The following is a 15066-nucleotide window of genomic DNA, read 5'->3' on the forward strand; positions in this document are numbered from 1 at the left end:
CAGGAAACAGCTATCTCTTAATTTTCAAATAATTTAAGAGGAATATACATTTTCATACAGCTTTTATAATTGATTTTTCAACATCTCAGCCCTGATACAGGCACATGAAAAGATCCCCATGATGCTATCTCAAACTACTTCCATTTAACAACCTCAGTGAAATCCTGCCCCATTGAACTTAATGGTATTTTGAGGTACATTGCTATGGCATTGGAGTCCTTACCTATTTCCAGGGACAGCCTAGATTAATCTATCAACATATGTTACACTTTGAATCTAATGGATGAAAACTGTTTAAGAGCAAACTCAATGTCTCCATTTTTCTGCTTGCTGCTGCAACTCTATTTAATTTAAGTCCTGCAGTATGTATTTTATAGGTGCCATACAATGCCAACTGAAGGTTACCACAATAAAGCAGGAAAAAAGATGACTACAAAGGCATTGGGAGTGTATTTTAATTCAGCTGAAAAAAAGTGACTTCTGCTTTTATCATCCTTTGTATTTGGCAAAGGTTAGAGTTTATCTGTTTCACAGGCTGCCAGAATGCTGAGTAGATCCTGCCATTGTCTCAGTGAACACTGAATTGCATATTAATTGAAGATCTAAGGCTCTACATCAAACAATAGAAGAGTAACCAAACATTGCAGACCTGGGACAGGAATGCCTCTAGAGCTAGATGGGAATGTTTGATTTAACAAGGCCCTTTAAATGTTTCCTTCAGAAACATTGCTAAATCCTTTGAAACTTTGACAGTGTTTTGCTACTATCTGCAGCTAAAAATTATTTTCTGGAGATCAGTCCAGTGTGCTTACTCTGTGGTCATAGCCAAATGACCACAGTTAGGAACAGCCCCAGCATGCTAGCTCCTAGGGCTGCTTGGAAGAACCCACCTCAGGCAGGTTAAACGCCTCACCCTCTGTGAGGCCTATTGACCATTCACACAGGTGTGTTCCTACTGCTCCCTGATGAAAGGACAAATGAATGAGGGCCGTGTGAAGAGCTGCCTCTCATCCTTCTAGGAGTTGTATGAGGGCAGAAATCAGCTGCCAAGGGGGAGACATAAACCAACCAAGTGGCATTTGTGCACTGCTTGAATAAACAGGTGAATTCAATCACACTGTAATGCATTAAGAATTTCTATCAGATGCAAAAAAGAACACATCTCCTGGATATCATATAGTATTTGTACATACATAAAATAGAAAGAGGCAGACAGAATTGAGCATTTCTCCACTGAGAGACTCTAATAATACAATGTGTATCACTAGAAGTGGAAAAAAGGAATAATGCCAAAGTATTTAATGGATTCAAATCCATATAAAGATTGGCCTCATAATGATTACAACATATTTGAGTTTCAGAAATTGATCAAAGCTGTTTATTTGAACAGATTTATTCTTTTATGGAAACTTGCATTGGGTCTGGGCCCAGCTTTGCTATTCAGTCCTTCTTTTACAGTGCTCCTGATCTAAAGGACAGAATTCCTGAATTTTTAAGTTTGTCTCTTTATGTGTGACCCCTCTCGAGTGTGATCTCTTTGTTCAACAAAACATTGTTATTTAAATGCCCATTTCACTGTGGCTACTTAAGTTCCCTGCTTTAGAAGAAGAGTCACAAATAGAGGCTACAATGTGGATATGATATCTTAATTACATGCTAGATACCAGCACCCCTTTCAGGATCTGACTCCACCTAACTTTCCTCTGTGTACTCTCTGCCATTCACACAAGATATCTTGCTGAACAAATTCCTACACATTATTTTTCCTCATTATCTTTTGAGGTATTGCAATGCAAAAGGTAAACAGTGCATAGATGTAGAAGATCTGCAAGATAAGTGATTAATAATAACACACGTAGTTTTAATGAACACTCTTCTAACAGAGAATGGATGATAATCTTCAGCAAGCAATGGTGTAATTTTAGATATGGTCTAGAAGTCCAGGAATCAGACATTTGAGTAGGAAGTAGCTTAAAGCACTACGTATCTACCATAATTTTAGACTCTGAATGCTGTAAACTGCAGCAAGGCAAATTTGCATCCCAGTGTTGGATATCATCCAGAGAAGATCGTCAGGCTCCAACAACTTCTTAGAGTCTTACCATAGCAACTTCCATCTCTACCTCATCGATAAAGCTGACTCTTTCCTTCTGCCCAAACTTTGGGGATGGACTTTGGGCAGATATTTCCACTAAATACATAGGGCACCTGACCCCTGCAAAGAATTGGTAAACTAAAAGATCTTAGGGCTCTATATCCGTATTTAGTAATCAGACTGTAAGTGACAGAGTTTTATTGAATTTTTATTTCTTTTCTTGTGGGCCTAAACTGATGTGTTACAGAGACTGTCCTGCAGTTACTGAAGCCAAAACAATGAGGTCCTGAGTTTGACGAGTCATTTCTTACCAAGTGCCTCCTCTATATAGTTAAACATACATAAAACTTGTGATTCTAAGACATAGTAATAAAAATGGGAAAAAAAATCAAGATTTTTTTTAATTCTGTGAGATAAGGGAGGTAAATTCAATGAGCTAAGGCATACTGTATAAAATCTGTACACTTTCTCCTATTACTATAGCAAAATTATTTTGACTGCTGTCTATATTTCATCAAATTCTTCCAAATGCTGGTTTACTTCATAGTTCCTGTTTACAGACCCTAGCATTAAGCAGGCTATATGTTCTAAATAAATCACACTTAGTGCTGTTGTTGATATGTTCAGTTCTATAAACAATGAAGTGTGTGCAAGAACATCATCCCTCTACAAAAAAAAAAAAAAGTTATAATATAAAACTTGAGTTCCTGAGATAGAAGATACTATTTGATACTATTAGCAACATATTCAGAGGTCACTAACAAGTCTCGCCCTGATCCAAGATCTAACAATAAAAGTACACTTCCCATGTAATTCTTCCAAAACAAATTACAATTTCAAAGGCAAGAGTAGCCCCATTCACCAAACAGGTCACCTACAAGACCGGTCAGATGGAAGAAAACATAGCAACCAAGAAGTATGGCAAAATGGAAAATATTTTTTTTCAGAAGGTGATATGTACACTGCAAAGTCAATTGGAACATATATTAGAATTTTTTCCAGAGTTTCACCTATATATTGCCACACAAAATACAAACAAGGAAAAGACTGTATTTAGTCTCCACTATATTTTTTTTTATTCCCTCATTCACCCCTACACTAATTCTGTCATGGTATTCCAGTCACATATCTTAAATGCCACTAGTTATGTACTGGAACCCTCTCTTCCATTCATACAAAAAAAGTTAATTGTTTTGCCAGTTTGGGGATAATGGTTACATAGAAGCCCCACTTGCACCAATCTGCATCCAATATATTACCTCTTATTCAGAAATTGTTGTCTCCTCCTGTTAACTTCCTCGCAAAACATTAAAAGTGCCTCCCATTCTTGTATATAGCCACAAAGTGCAGATGGGGCTTTTCAAAGAAGTGCTCACCCTTACTTAATTACCTGTGAAGTTACAAAAGCTAAGCTAATAAGGCTAATTGAGTTTTCTAAGAAGGGATCAGTCTACTTATCTAAATATCTGGTAAGTTTTGCCTGTCTTCTAGCAACGGATGGACATAATAAATACAGCAGTCACAGATTTTTTTAAGTCCTCATATCCTCAAAATACTGCCATACACTATTTTTCTCAATGCTTCCCTACCAAACTTCATGACATGAACACAGGGCATTTCCTATAGAGCATGGTCATATTGTTGTAATTTAGGTTTGTAACAGAAACTCTTGTTTGGCAGCACAGTACATACTGATTTCCCATCCTACTTTTGAAGACTGAGAATTTGGGTCTATTGGTTAGAAACTAGATGCAGATATCCAGGACTCACCCAGATTTTGAATTTTTTTTTTTTTTTCTCTTTCTTTGTTTTTCAGCTACATATGCAGTACTGGAATACCCAGCATGCTTGTTTCATTATAGTTCCTCCCAAAGAGGAGCTCTAAAGAGGCATTTTTTGGCTGCTGAATGCCCTGTATTTTCTCTCTTCACTAATCATGCATACTGTGCAATGTAGAGTTTGAACTGCTAAGCATAGTGTGATTCACTTTCTTATGTGAAAAAAAAGCAGGACTGTTGCGCTTCACATCAAAATCAGTGAGTTTGTAACTGCTGGGACTTTTAATGATTGATGAGAGCTTTGGCATAGTTTCTGTTTGGAAAAGAGGGCTTTGAACTGGTGGATAAAATACCAAGAGGAGGGACTTACATAATGGGCCCATCTCCCCTAATCTCCTCACCAAAGAATACACAAGGAAGAAAAACAAGGAGTCCCTTGTAACTCTTGCAGTGATGAGCGTCTCATTTAATGTATTCAGTTACTTATTAGTAGGCCAATATAAATCTAGCACAACAGTGTGCAAAGTCAGCAGGGGGTCTGAATCCTGATGTTATTTTTCCCACCACTGAATAAATGATCCCAACCACCAGCTTCAGAAACTCATCCTCATTAGTATGTATGAAATGAGCGGAATAAGCACTGAGAGATTTATATTGTTCTGTATTCAATTTAATTAATAAGAGACGGTGCAGATTTCTGGAGGAAAGAAAGAGGCAGTGTCCATAGATTACTGTTCACCTTTCATTGTTCTTAGTGATAAAAATCTATCACAGCATGGCAGCCTTAAAAAGTACACTCATCATTTTCTAATCCTACTGGCACTCATTAACCAGACCTCTTAGCAACATGCATATTATAATCTGCCACCATCACTAAGGTCACTGTAGAGTTCTCATTACAAGCCCTCTGGTTAGAAGGTTTTATAACTCTGATGGAAAATTTAAGGATAACCAAGCAGTACTTTTTGCTGTAGTCTTGCCCTCTTAAATTCTGGACAGGCCCAACAAAAGAAGAACGACATAAATGCCAAACAAAACCAAACCAAACCAACCAACCAAACAAAAACCCAAACAAACAAAATCTATAATACCTGTTGGTGTCAGACACTTGCCTGACAGCAATTAGTACAGGCAAAGTCAATGTGAAAACAGTTTCTAAGAGGCACGAATGATAAATTCATTTAATTAGCATGAAGTAGATTGTGGGAAAGGTGGGGTTTATGTCTAATCTGACATACACAAAGAGAACACCAAAATCAGGATTTGAGCTTGAAAATTGCTGTCTCGCTATGCTGAAGCCAGCTACAGTTTGGCCACTGATTCAAGCAAGACCAAGACTTGAACCAGACTTTACAGTTTAATGCCTAGGGGTCTCTTTAATTCTCTTTTACATTTATGGTTTTCCTAGTTTCCTGTTTTCACAGTTAGGAGGCATGGTTATTAACTGGTTAGTGTTACCCATTTTGCCTTTTGAGTGATGTTCAGGTCCCGTGAAAGTCAGTGACAAAACTCCCATAGACTCCTCTAAGTCCACTTCTTTTCCCCTAACACTTTAACTCACGTCAAACACAGCATGTTTATAAATAAACTTTGATTTTTATTTAACTGAACACCCAAATTTAATACGTCAGTTGAACACAGGCCCAAACAAAAATTTAATACTCTAACATCAATCTTTATTTCTGTCTTTGACATAGTGTATAAGTAGATATTAAAATGCACATATGTTTTCTGCTGATTTTCTGTGAACTGTAATGCATATTCCACACAGAGCTGAAAGTACAATCCAAGAAACATCCACAGGAAGTTCTTGCCAAAAGTGAGGAACAATGTTGTCTTTGGGACAGACCAAATAAAAAGTCACCAAGAATATTGCTATAAATGATACCCTGGGCAATAACATGTTAATTTGTTTTCCAACTAGTGGGAGTTTCATTACTCATGGCACATAAATGAGGATGCCTGTGGCTTATTGCATGCAAGTTGATGTTTTCCTCCACATTTCTTCTTTTTCTGCATAGTCTTGCACTTCTCCAACTCTGAGGCATTCCTCTTCACCTACTAAACTTCCACACATGCACTGGTAAGTACACTCTAAAAGACAGGTAAAAAGTTTAGTATGATGGCTTACAGAAAGGACAACGGTTTGAGTCAGAAATCAAATATGCATCTTCAAACAGTGGAAACACTCTTTTCACGGTGAGTTAATCAGATTTCTCCCAGCAGTCGGTTTCTGTGTGGTCTCTTGTCCTTTATGTTGAAACAGTGACTAATCTTCCAAATGGTTTTCACTCACTTCCTCTCAATTTTGCTGCACTAATATCAGGGCAGCAGAGTGACTGAAACTCTGTTAGGCAGGACTGGAATGTCTAGGCTGTGATTTACCTGAGAGAGTCACAGTTGGGAGCAGCAGCTAGGTAATGATTGCCAGGAATGAGCAAACACAGGAAGTCTCTGCTCTCCTTCCCTTGTTCCCTGTTAATAGTGCAGGCTTCATTAGCAAATGCTTTTCAGCTCTAACAATCACCAGGAAACTCCAGACTACTAGGAGCCTAGAAGGAGGGAGGAAGGGAGGGGTTGAACCTCTCATCATCCTCATCAGATGGGCCAGAGGCTATCACATCTGCACACAGTAACACCTAATCCTCACCTACCTGCATGAGCTTCAGTTCAACTTCTTACTGAGTCAAACTCTTCTGAACACAAGTACCATTGGCAGAGTTCAGATAATTATCTGGAAAAATCCAGACTACCAAATAGGTGTCTCCAGAATTCTTTATGAAGAGAATAATATTCAGACGAGAGCCCCTTCTACACCAGTTAATGAAACTAGAGCTAGAAACACCTCTTAGGAAAAGGGATTAAGCAAACAAAGGAAAATATACATTTCTGAGTGATAATACCTTTGCTAGACAGCATTCAAGAAATCACTCAAGAGACCCCATCAACTCCCCACTGTAACCCATAAAAACGACACTGTGCTACAAACTTATGGCTCATCCCATTGTGAGAAACGAAGCTCACTTTGAAAATTTCAAAGGTTTATTAAATCTTAACAAAAATACAACAAAGGAATGAATAAGGAAAAATTACAGCACCGAGCATCCTTGAAACACTACCCACATACTCAGCTACAAAATGGATGCTCTGCCTTTTATATCCTTAACTCCCTCCTAAAGTTTTATCAGTCAACTCCTTCTTTGCCATCTATTGGGGGAGATTGCTTTCTTACATCTTGATTGGAGGTCAGGTGTTGCTTTGCCATGCCTCCTAGTAATAAGCCAGCCCTTCCCAAATGCCCTGATTATTATAAGGGGGAGGGGAAAGAGGACTATGGGAGGACATATTATAATGACATCACTGTACATACACCTAATATACATCTCTTAATTGTGAGAGCTGACCATCACATTACTCATTTATAACACCACGTTTTCCATTTCAGACAAATAAATTTCTGCTCTTCTGTGTGAGAGAGCAGGGACATTAAGTCAGCCATTAAGTTGGTGAGGGAAGGTGCACAAGGAGGATGTGAGAGACTTGCTGCCTTTCACCTGCTAATTTCACCTTGCTCACAGCTGTGAGCCAAGAGGAGCCAAACTCCATCCAGCCCACCCAACAGAGATGATGAGTGTCAAGCTGCTGCCTTTCTAGACTGATCCCATGTTCTGGAGCACTGTTATTTCCTGGTTATCCTGTGTCACTTTTTCCACACAGAATTGGGTCCAAATAACTAATCAGGCTGTGTTAGGAGGTGACTGACACTGATGAAAACTGCTCTGCATAAAGCAGGACACAGCTTTTTCCAAAGTCTCTGTCTTTCAACACATTTTCAGTCACTCTTCTGTATCTTAGCAGGCCATAATGTTCTTGACATCAATTCCTCCTTTAGTATGTAAAAATATTCATATTGTTTAAAAGCAAGTGTAAACCTAGAGCTACTCAGTCTCTCATTTCTTGTTGTTTTAAGTCAGTAATCTTTCAGGATTGAAAAATAAAACCTGAGTAAAGAGATAATTTTTGATCAGCTGCTCAATGGTCAAGGTCTAACCAATCCCATTCTTTTTTCCTTGCTTTATTTTATCTTATCTCACTAATCTTTTGCTGCACATAGAGATTATTTGCCTCTCATTCTCTTTGGTCCTCTTTCTACATATTTCCTTCCCCCATCACTCCTCTCTGGTTTCCCTCCTTCTTGCCTACTGCACACTTACAAATCCTCTCAGCTGGAGCCATCATCCAGACTCTTTAATTTTGTCCTGGCTCCTCTTTTCCCCTCTGTCCTTCTCCTGTTTTTAGTTTGTCAGTTACAAATCCCTTCTTCTACCCACTGCCATCAATTCAAGAGTTAAAAAAAAGAAAACAAAAAAGTCAGCTGGATAACCATTATTGTTATTAATTGTGTGTCTGTGTGTGTGTATGTGTGTTGGGTAGGAGGATGGAATAAAGGCTCTTTATTTCCGATACTGAAACCATTAACGGTTTCTATTTGATAATATTGTATTGCCTGGCAATTCCATTTACTGAATGTTCCTAAGGGCTCAGTTCCACCAAAGGGACACTGAAAGTAATTATTCTGATTTACTAAACTAACTACTTCTTTTTACTTGAAATTCGGTTTGCTCTCAGTTTGCTCCTGTAATTGTACTTAAAACATTTTTATTATTGTATTTACTTGTTTCAGTGCTGTCTTTTCAATTATGATTTTACACTTAGTTACACCATGCAGATGTGAAATGTTCAGTGTTTTTTTGGGGAGCCACTGCAATGTTTCACTTTGAACCCATTTACTTACTGCAAGAACATAGGCAAAGCCAAAAATAAATCTCTCCACTGTTTCCCTTAAGTTCTTGATCAAGCCCTATTTTAATGAGTCCTGATGAGAACTGAGGATTTACCTAAAGAAAATTATGAATTTAACATAACTTTGCAATCAAAATGCATTCTACAAGTTTTCAGAGAGTCTTTCAGAGAGACATCTTCACTTACTCCCCAGACAACTCAGTAGTTAGCATCAAAATTTAATCATACAGAGAGAAACAGCAGCTGAGAGAAACATTTTATTCTGTTCAGTTCTTCACTGTACTCAAAAAAGGTCCAATATACCTAAAAACAATGCTGGAATAGCTGGGGGTGTGGATCTTCTGAAAGAGTAAACTAAAAACATAGGGCACAATACTTGAAATAAAATCACCATGAAATAACAGAGGAGTGTGCCATCTTCTCCCATTGCAAAACTGAGGAGAAAGAAACCTTGAAAACTCTCTTCAGATGCTCTCTCTATAGTTTCTCATTAATTTTCCTCTCAGAGACTCTAACTAGAAGAGACTAATGTAAGATCATCAACAGCCAATGTGTGAAGAAATTAAGTTTCCTTTTATGGAAAATCCAATAGAGTTCAATAGCAAATAATTTTTCTAGTGACTTGAACTTAAGTGCCTATGGAATACAACAGATCAGTTATATTCCTGCTGCGGAGCTCTTCAGGCTAGTTAAAAATTACCATAAAATCCCTTCCTAGTGAAATTTTACAACGCAAATCATTAGCAGGTGAAATTGTTATGGATGCACTACCATTAATAAGATTATGTTAAACAGGAAGATTTGGCCCATGTATGTTTAGAGTAATTTGATAATGAATCACTGCAAATTTCTGTTGGTTTTAACAACTGTTAAATTCTACATCACTTTCCCATATTGATCTTACATGCTCTGTTGTTTTCTCTGTTTTTTAACAGGGAGCCGCTCCCTTCACCATATGGTCCAGCCGCTATCCACAGTTTTCTCTGCTTATTTCACCATCATGTAACACTCTCCTCTTCTGGGAACTAGATGACACAGTGACATGCGAATGTTGCTCACAGTGCAACACAAATTTCTGCTGATTTCTGGCACAGTACAGTGGGAGCTGACCAGGGCAGCCTCCAGCATAAAACATCTGCTCTGCAGCCTTGTTTGCCTTCCAAAATCCTCAATAGTTGTAAAGACCAACCTGCACAGAATTGGCACAGAGACACTCTGGGTTCCCAGCAGAGGCAAAACCTTCACTGGTGTTTCCAATGAGTATTACAAACTACTTTGCTGAACTTTGAATACTCTGGGTGCTTCTTGTTAAGCACATCCCATGTCAACTTGTAGTCATCTGAGTATCCACTCGGAAGATGTCTGAAGAAAGTGTTTAAGAGAAGCAAATCCATATATGCCATCCAGCAACCTAAAAATGTGGCATTTCTGGTAAGATCCTTATTTACAGAAAGAATTTTGCAAGGATTCACCAACCATTAAAAATCATGTCCATGGAGGAAACCCATTATTCTTAATCTCATCTCATTCTACATGTTCAGAAAGAGCTGTAAAATGTCTAGCATTCATACCTTTAAACTATGACCCTCACTCTGCACAAGTTAATTGGGCAAAAGACCTATTGCCACTTTACACTAAGAGGCTGAGAATTGGGTCTCTGTTGATTTTTAAAAGTCTTGTTTCCTTCAGTTGCACAAAGCACAGCTACAAGCTGATAAAAAATCTCCCCACTTTCAACCACATTTTCAGAGAACAGCTGAGTTTGAATGAATTTCCCTGAAGTGGTTAAAAGAATGATCTTATTTTTCTCTGTGTAGGAGTAATTACTTTGCCAGGCATTCAATAATCTTGTCTTGACACAAATCATATTTGCAGTTTGATGAGATTTCAGTATTGCTATAAGATTAAAGAAGTCAACACTTATTTTATATTAAGATGTGCTGCATTCAACATTTTGTTTTTATTTGTGGTGAAACATATCTCCATGGGTAAAAGCATTTCCTCTGATGCTGATGCCCAAGTAGGAAAGAGGAAAAGGGAGTACAAGCCTTCCTAAGATTACAGCGTTAATTTAAGTCCCTCGTGGACATCAAAACTACCTCATACCTTCCTTGGGGCAAAACCCCCTTGTATCTCCCAGACAGCTGTCGAAGTCTGCAGCTCTGCCATTCCTGTTGTTTCTCAACAATGTAAAACCCTGCTGCATTTTGAGCTTTTGAAATAGTGGCAAGAAGAAGCTGAACTGAATCTAACAGTAATAACTGGAATCGGGGAATATTGCATATTTTGCATATGTGTTGAATGTTCTGGTGTAGGAAGGCAATGAATGGGGATGAGATCAACAAGGTGCCATTGCACCTCTGCAGTATCCCAGCTCCTGAGAGCTGCATCTAACAATCACATGGATCTGGGAAGATAGTACAGTAGAAAATATGTGTTATACAATGTGGGACTTAGCACACAAATTAGCATTGAACTCTGCACATCCCGACTGAAAGAGGCAGGTGCTGCCAGCGAAGGAGATACAAATGTCCTTCTTCCATACAGGCCAGCTGTCTCACAAACATATTTCACATGTGATTAAGGAGGAGTAGAGGTAACATTTTCACACAAACCAAGATAAAATTTTTGATAAAGACCTACTTTGAAGAGGGGCTGGAAGGAGTTTGAGAAGTTCTCTATAGCCTGGGTGAATTGTTCAGATCAGGATTTTAAAATGCACAGCTCCATGGAGACCTCACCAAGAATTCCTGACTGGAAAACCCACCGCACTCTATTGCTGTGGCTGCCAAAAAGCAGACAGTGAAAAAAAAATATGTCTTTTCCCATAAATAAGAGTAATAATTCCCTTCCCTAAACCCATGTGAGTAGCCCACAATTGTTAACTAGTCTAGGCAAAACAAGTAAGGTTGTGTCTCTGTTTTCAGAAAATCTGACAGCATGAAGAATTGAGATTGACATTAAAGTTCCACAAAAATAGACTAAAAAGCTTGGTGAGAGAGAAAATACGAGAATAGTTCATTGAATTGAGTACTGAGTGAGAAAGGAAACAGGGAGTCAGGTAAAAAATGGGGGTGGGTTTTCAAGCCATGAAGACACTTAAGAGTTTGTAGAGCAAACCAAGAGATAATGAAGGACAGAAGAGCTGGGTGTCATTTTGGCAGAGGGCTAAATGAAAAATGGTTGCAGTGCATGATTTAACTGAAGTTAGGCAGCAAAGGCTTGGAAAGTAAAGACAGGGGGAAAATGGATGAATGAAAAACAATTTTGTAAAAAACCCCAGAATATAAAACTTCTAGTAACTGATGCCTTAGCTAGTACCACTGGAAAACTGGATTTTTTAGTGTTGCTTCTTCCAGAAATTTCATTGTATAAAAATCTGGTCTGTATTTTTCAAAAGCCTAAATATAGGAGGGGAAAATATTCTCTGTCAGAGAGCCTTTTTTGATTAGTAAAGAAATGCAATGGTAAAATAAACCATTCAGTATTGTGGAAATACTTGTGAAATAGCTGAAGCACATAGTAAAGACCAAACCTATATCTGCTTCCAGTTCAAACCCACAACAAAGTTGGTGGCAGTTTTGAACACCTCAAAATGTGTGCAGTGATTGAACATAATATAATGATCAAATGTCAGCCTTAGCTATTGTGAAATGGGTATTCCCCACAAGTCCTGACTATGTTCAGTCTCTGTTCTCATTTCCTGACAGAGGAAGAAGAACCATGATATGATCAAGGACCTCTTTGTGGAAATAGGGTTAGGGGTCTTGGCAAATCAAGGTACATTCATCTGGTTTACCCCTCTGACACACACTTGGAGATCATTTGTACCAGTTGAGTTTCTCTAATTGCTTTCAGATCTAGAAGAAGTTTGTTTCACTAAAATTTATCTGTCTCCAGCAGTAACCCTGTTTGGTGCAGAAATCACTTCTATTTTAGATTTTCGGGGAAAGAAAGAACGAAAATATATATTAGGTCTTGGTTCATTTGGTCATAAAATTACCCTAAGTATACATTCAGTTTAAACTGTCAGAAAGGAAAGAAGAAACTGTTTCTTGATACAGATGAATGTTTTCCCTTATAATCTAACACCTAGAAACTGAATGGATGTGTAGTTAATTTCAGACCCAAATCAAATACAGATCCCAAACCAATGTCTTACAGTCCTTTCATTATCTGAAAATAAAAGGCAGAAAAAACCAGCTGTCATAAATATGTAATTATTTTAATTTTAATGCCATACTTCGTGACCTGACAGCAATTCTCCTAGTGGAACTCTGTCCTTTCACTTATCTGGTTAGGGGGGGGAAAAAAGTATAAATCATGTTAAAGTAATTGCACATGTAAATGAATCCCCTGGAAACAAGATACCTTCACGCTGAAACAACTAGAGGCTCTCCTCGCAGCCTTAACTCCGGGGAGATCTAGAGGGTGAAAATCACTGTTAAAACTCATGAGGAATCACATGCCGCCGTCGAAGAAAGAAACACGCGGATTTTCACCTCACTGACTTTGAGCTATTTTGCTGGATTTACAGCGTAGCCCGCTCCCGCAGTCTGTTCGTCCCAGGCCTGATGCTCTGAGAGGTCAGAGCATCAGGGCTGGGATCCCGCGGGGGGATCCCGCGGGGCGCGGGAGGAGAAGGGGCCGGGAAGAGCGGAACGCACGAGGGCGCGGAGGGCCGGAATCAGGGGCCAGTGGCTCGGGCCCCCGGCGGGACGCCCGCAGGCAGGGGCCGAGCGCCCCGGCGGGGTCTGGGGGCGCGGCGGAGCCTCCGCGCCTCCCGCCGCGGGGACACCGCGTGCCGGGGGCGGCGCGGGACCCCTTGGCGGCGGGCGGGGAGCGGTGCCCAGCGCAGCCCCCGCACCGCCCCGCGGCCGGGCCGGGCCGGGAGGATTACCGCCGGCGGCAGCGGCGGGGGGCCTCGGCGCAGGGACGGGAGAGGGGGATTAGCGTATTAGCGCCACTTGCTTCTGCTCCCGGCTGGATCGGCTCCGAGACAGGGATTAGCGCAGCCAGCGACCACCGAGGCGGGACTGAGACGGTGGGAAGGGGAAAAAGGCAACAAGCGGACGGCCAGCCGCCAGCTGCAGCCCCCGTCCCCACTTTCCCCGGGGGACGCGGGGATGCGCCCAAGGGGGAACGGCCCGCCCCGGCCCCGTGCGTGGGGCTTCGCTTCCGCCCCGGGCTCCGCAGCAGCCCCAGATCCCGCGGAGAAGCGGCGAGTCCTTCGGGGAGCTGCAGCCGGCTGCCCCCGTCCCGCCCCGTGCTCTCGCCGCGACCGCGGGCGTCTCCCCGCCCCTCGCCGCCTCTCCGCGCCCTGCCGGCGCGGAACGACCGTGATTGTTGGAGGCGGCGACAGCTCCGAGAAAACGGGCGATGGCAGGGGGCGGCGAGTCCCTTCCGCAGACACCTGCTCGACGTAAGCCCCGGTGACGGCCGGCACCACCCCAAGGTACCGTGGCAGCAGCAGAGCAGCGCCGCCCACAGCGAGCCCCAGACCGACACGCAGCCGCCCCGCTCCGCACTGCCCGCGCTCCCTCACGCCTCGCCCGGATTCTCTCACGCCTCGCCCGGCCCCGCCCTCAGCCCCGCCCCCTCAGGGGCGGGGCAGCCGCCCTCTTGCCCCGCCCGCGGCGGTGGGCGGGGCGGGGGGCGCGCCCGCCCGTCGCGCTCCAGTCCGGGCTTTGTCTCCGCCTCCGGACGGAGGGGACAGCGGGAGGGCGGCGGGAGACGGAGCGGCAGCGGCGGGAGACAGGGACAGGGAGAGAGAGACAGCGGCTCCCACGTCCTCGCCGCGCTCAGTCCGATGCCCGGCAGCTCGAGGCGAGCAGCGACTACGCTTTCCTGCCGTGGCACAGCGTGTACCTCCAGCCTCGGAGTTTTCCTGAAGCAGCCGTCACACCGGGAGCACTTCTGGTAGAAAGGGACCAGGAGACCCCGAAATGACTTACCTCCCGAGGCTCGACTGAAGGGGACTTACTGGAGTGGAACCGTAGTGGAATTTGGGTTTGGAGAGGAGTTGCTAACGCTTTTTTTTTGCTTATTTTTTTGTTTTTTATTCTTCTCTCCGATCACTCCCTTCTTCGTCCATCATTGGAAATGAACAAATTGCGTTTGCAATTCAGAAAGTAGAAATATTAAATATACCATCCCCCGGGAAGCACACATGTAGTAATGACAAAGGATTGCAAAGGAGAGAGTGGCTCCAGTTTCCCAGAGAGATCCCCTAAAATGGATTACTAAATGGGACACTACATCAGCTAGTTGTTCTCTAGCTGCCCAGATACATGCACCGAAAAGGTACAGTACCCCCCTGTCCGTACCCCTACCTTATGTTTTGGGATTGCTCGGAAGGGGAAGCTCACGGATCGCCCGGCCGGCTCGGAA

General features: G+C 41.9%; 1 protein-coding gene and 1 long non-coding RNA gene across 6 annotated transcripts in view; both read left to right on the forward strand.

The window, feature by feature from the left end:
• LOC143691958 (uncharacterized) overlaps positions 1 to 10795 on the forward strand; it is a 63141-nt gene extending 52346 nt beyond the window's left edge. Inside the window, exons 3-4 of the long non-coding RNA XR_013179767.1 lie at positions 5895 to 5956; positions 9612 to 10795. This is a non-coding gene — a long non-coding RNA (uncharacterized LOC143691958). The remainder of the gene's footprint in view (positions 1 to 5894; positions 5957 to 9611) is intronic.
• A 3532-nt stretch (positions 10796 to 14327) lies between these two features.
• SEMA6A (semaphorin 6A) overlaps positions 14328 to 15066 on the forward strand; it is a 118493-nt gene continuing 117754 nt past the window's right edge. For 2 of the 5 annotated variants that reach the window (XM_054652605.2, XM_077171168.1), the window contains exon 1: positions 14328 to 14979. The gene's annotated coding sequence lies outside the window, so the exon portion shown is untranslated. The remainder of the gene's footprint in view (positions 14980 to 15066) is intronic. The other 3 variants (XM_077171170.1, XM_077171171.1, XM_077171169.1) reach the window with 2 other exon arrangements.

This window comes from Agelaius phoeniceus, chromosome Z (genome assembly GCF_051311805.1).
Source record: "Agelaius phoeniceus isolate bAgePho1 chromosome Z, bAgePho1.hap1, whole genome shotgun sequence".
Lineage (NCBI taxonomy): Eukaryota > Metazoa > Chordata > Aves > Passeriformes > Icteridae > Agelaius > Agelaius phoeniceus.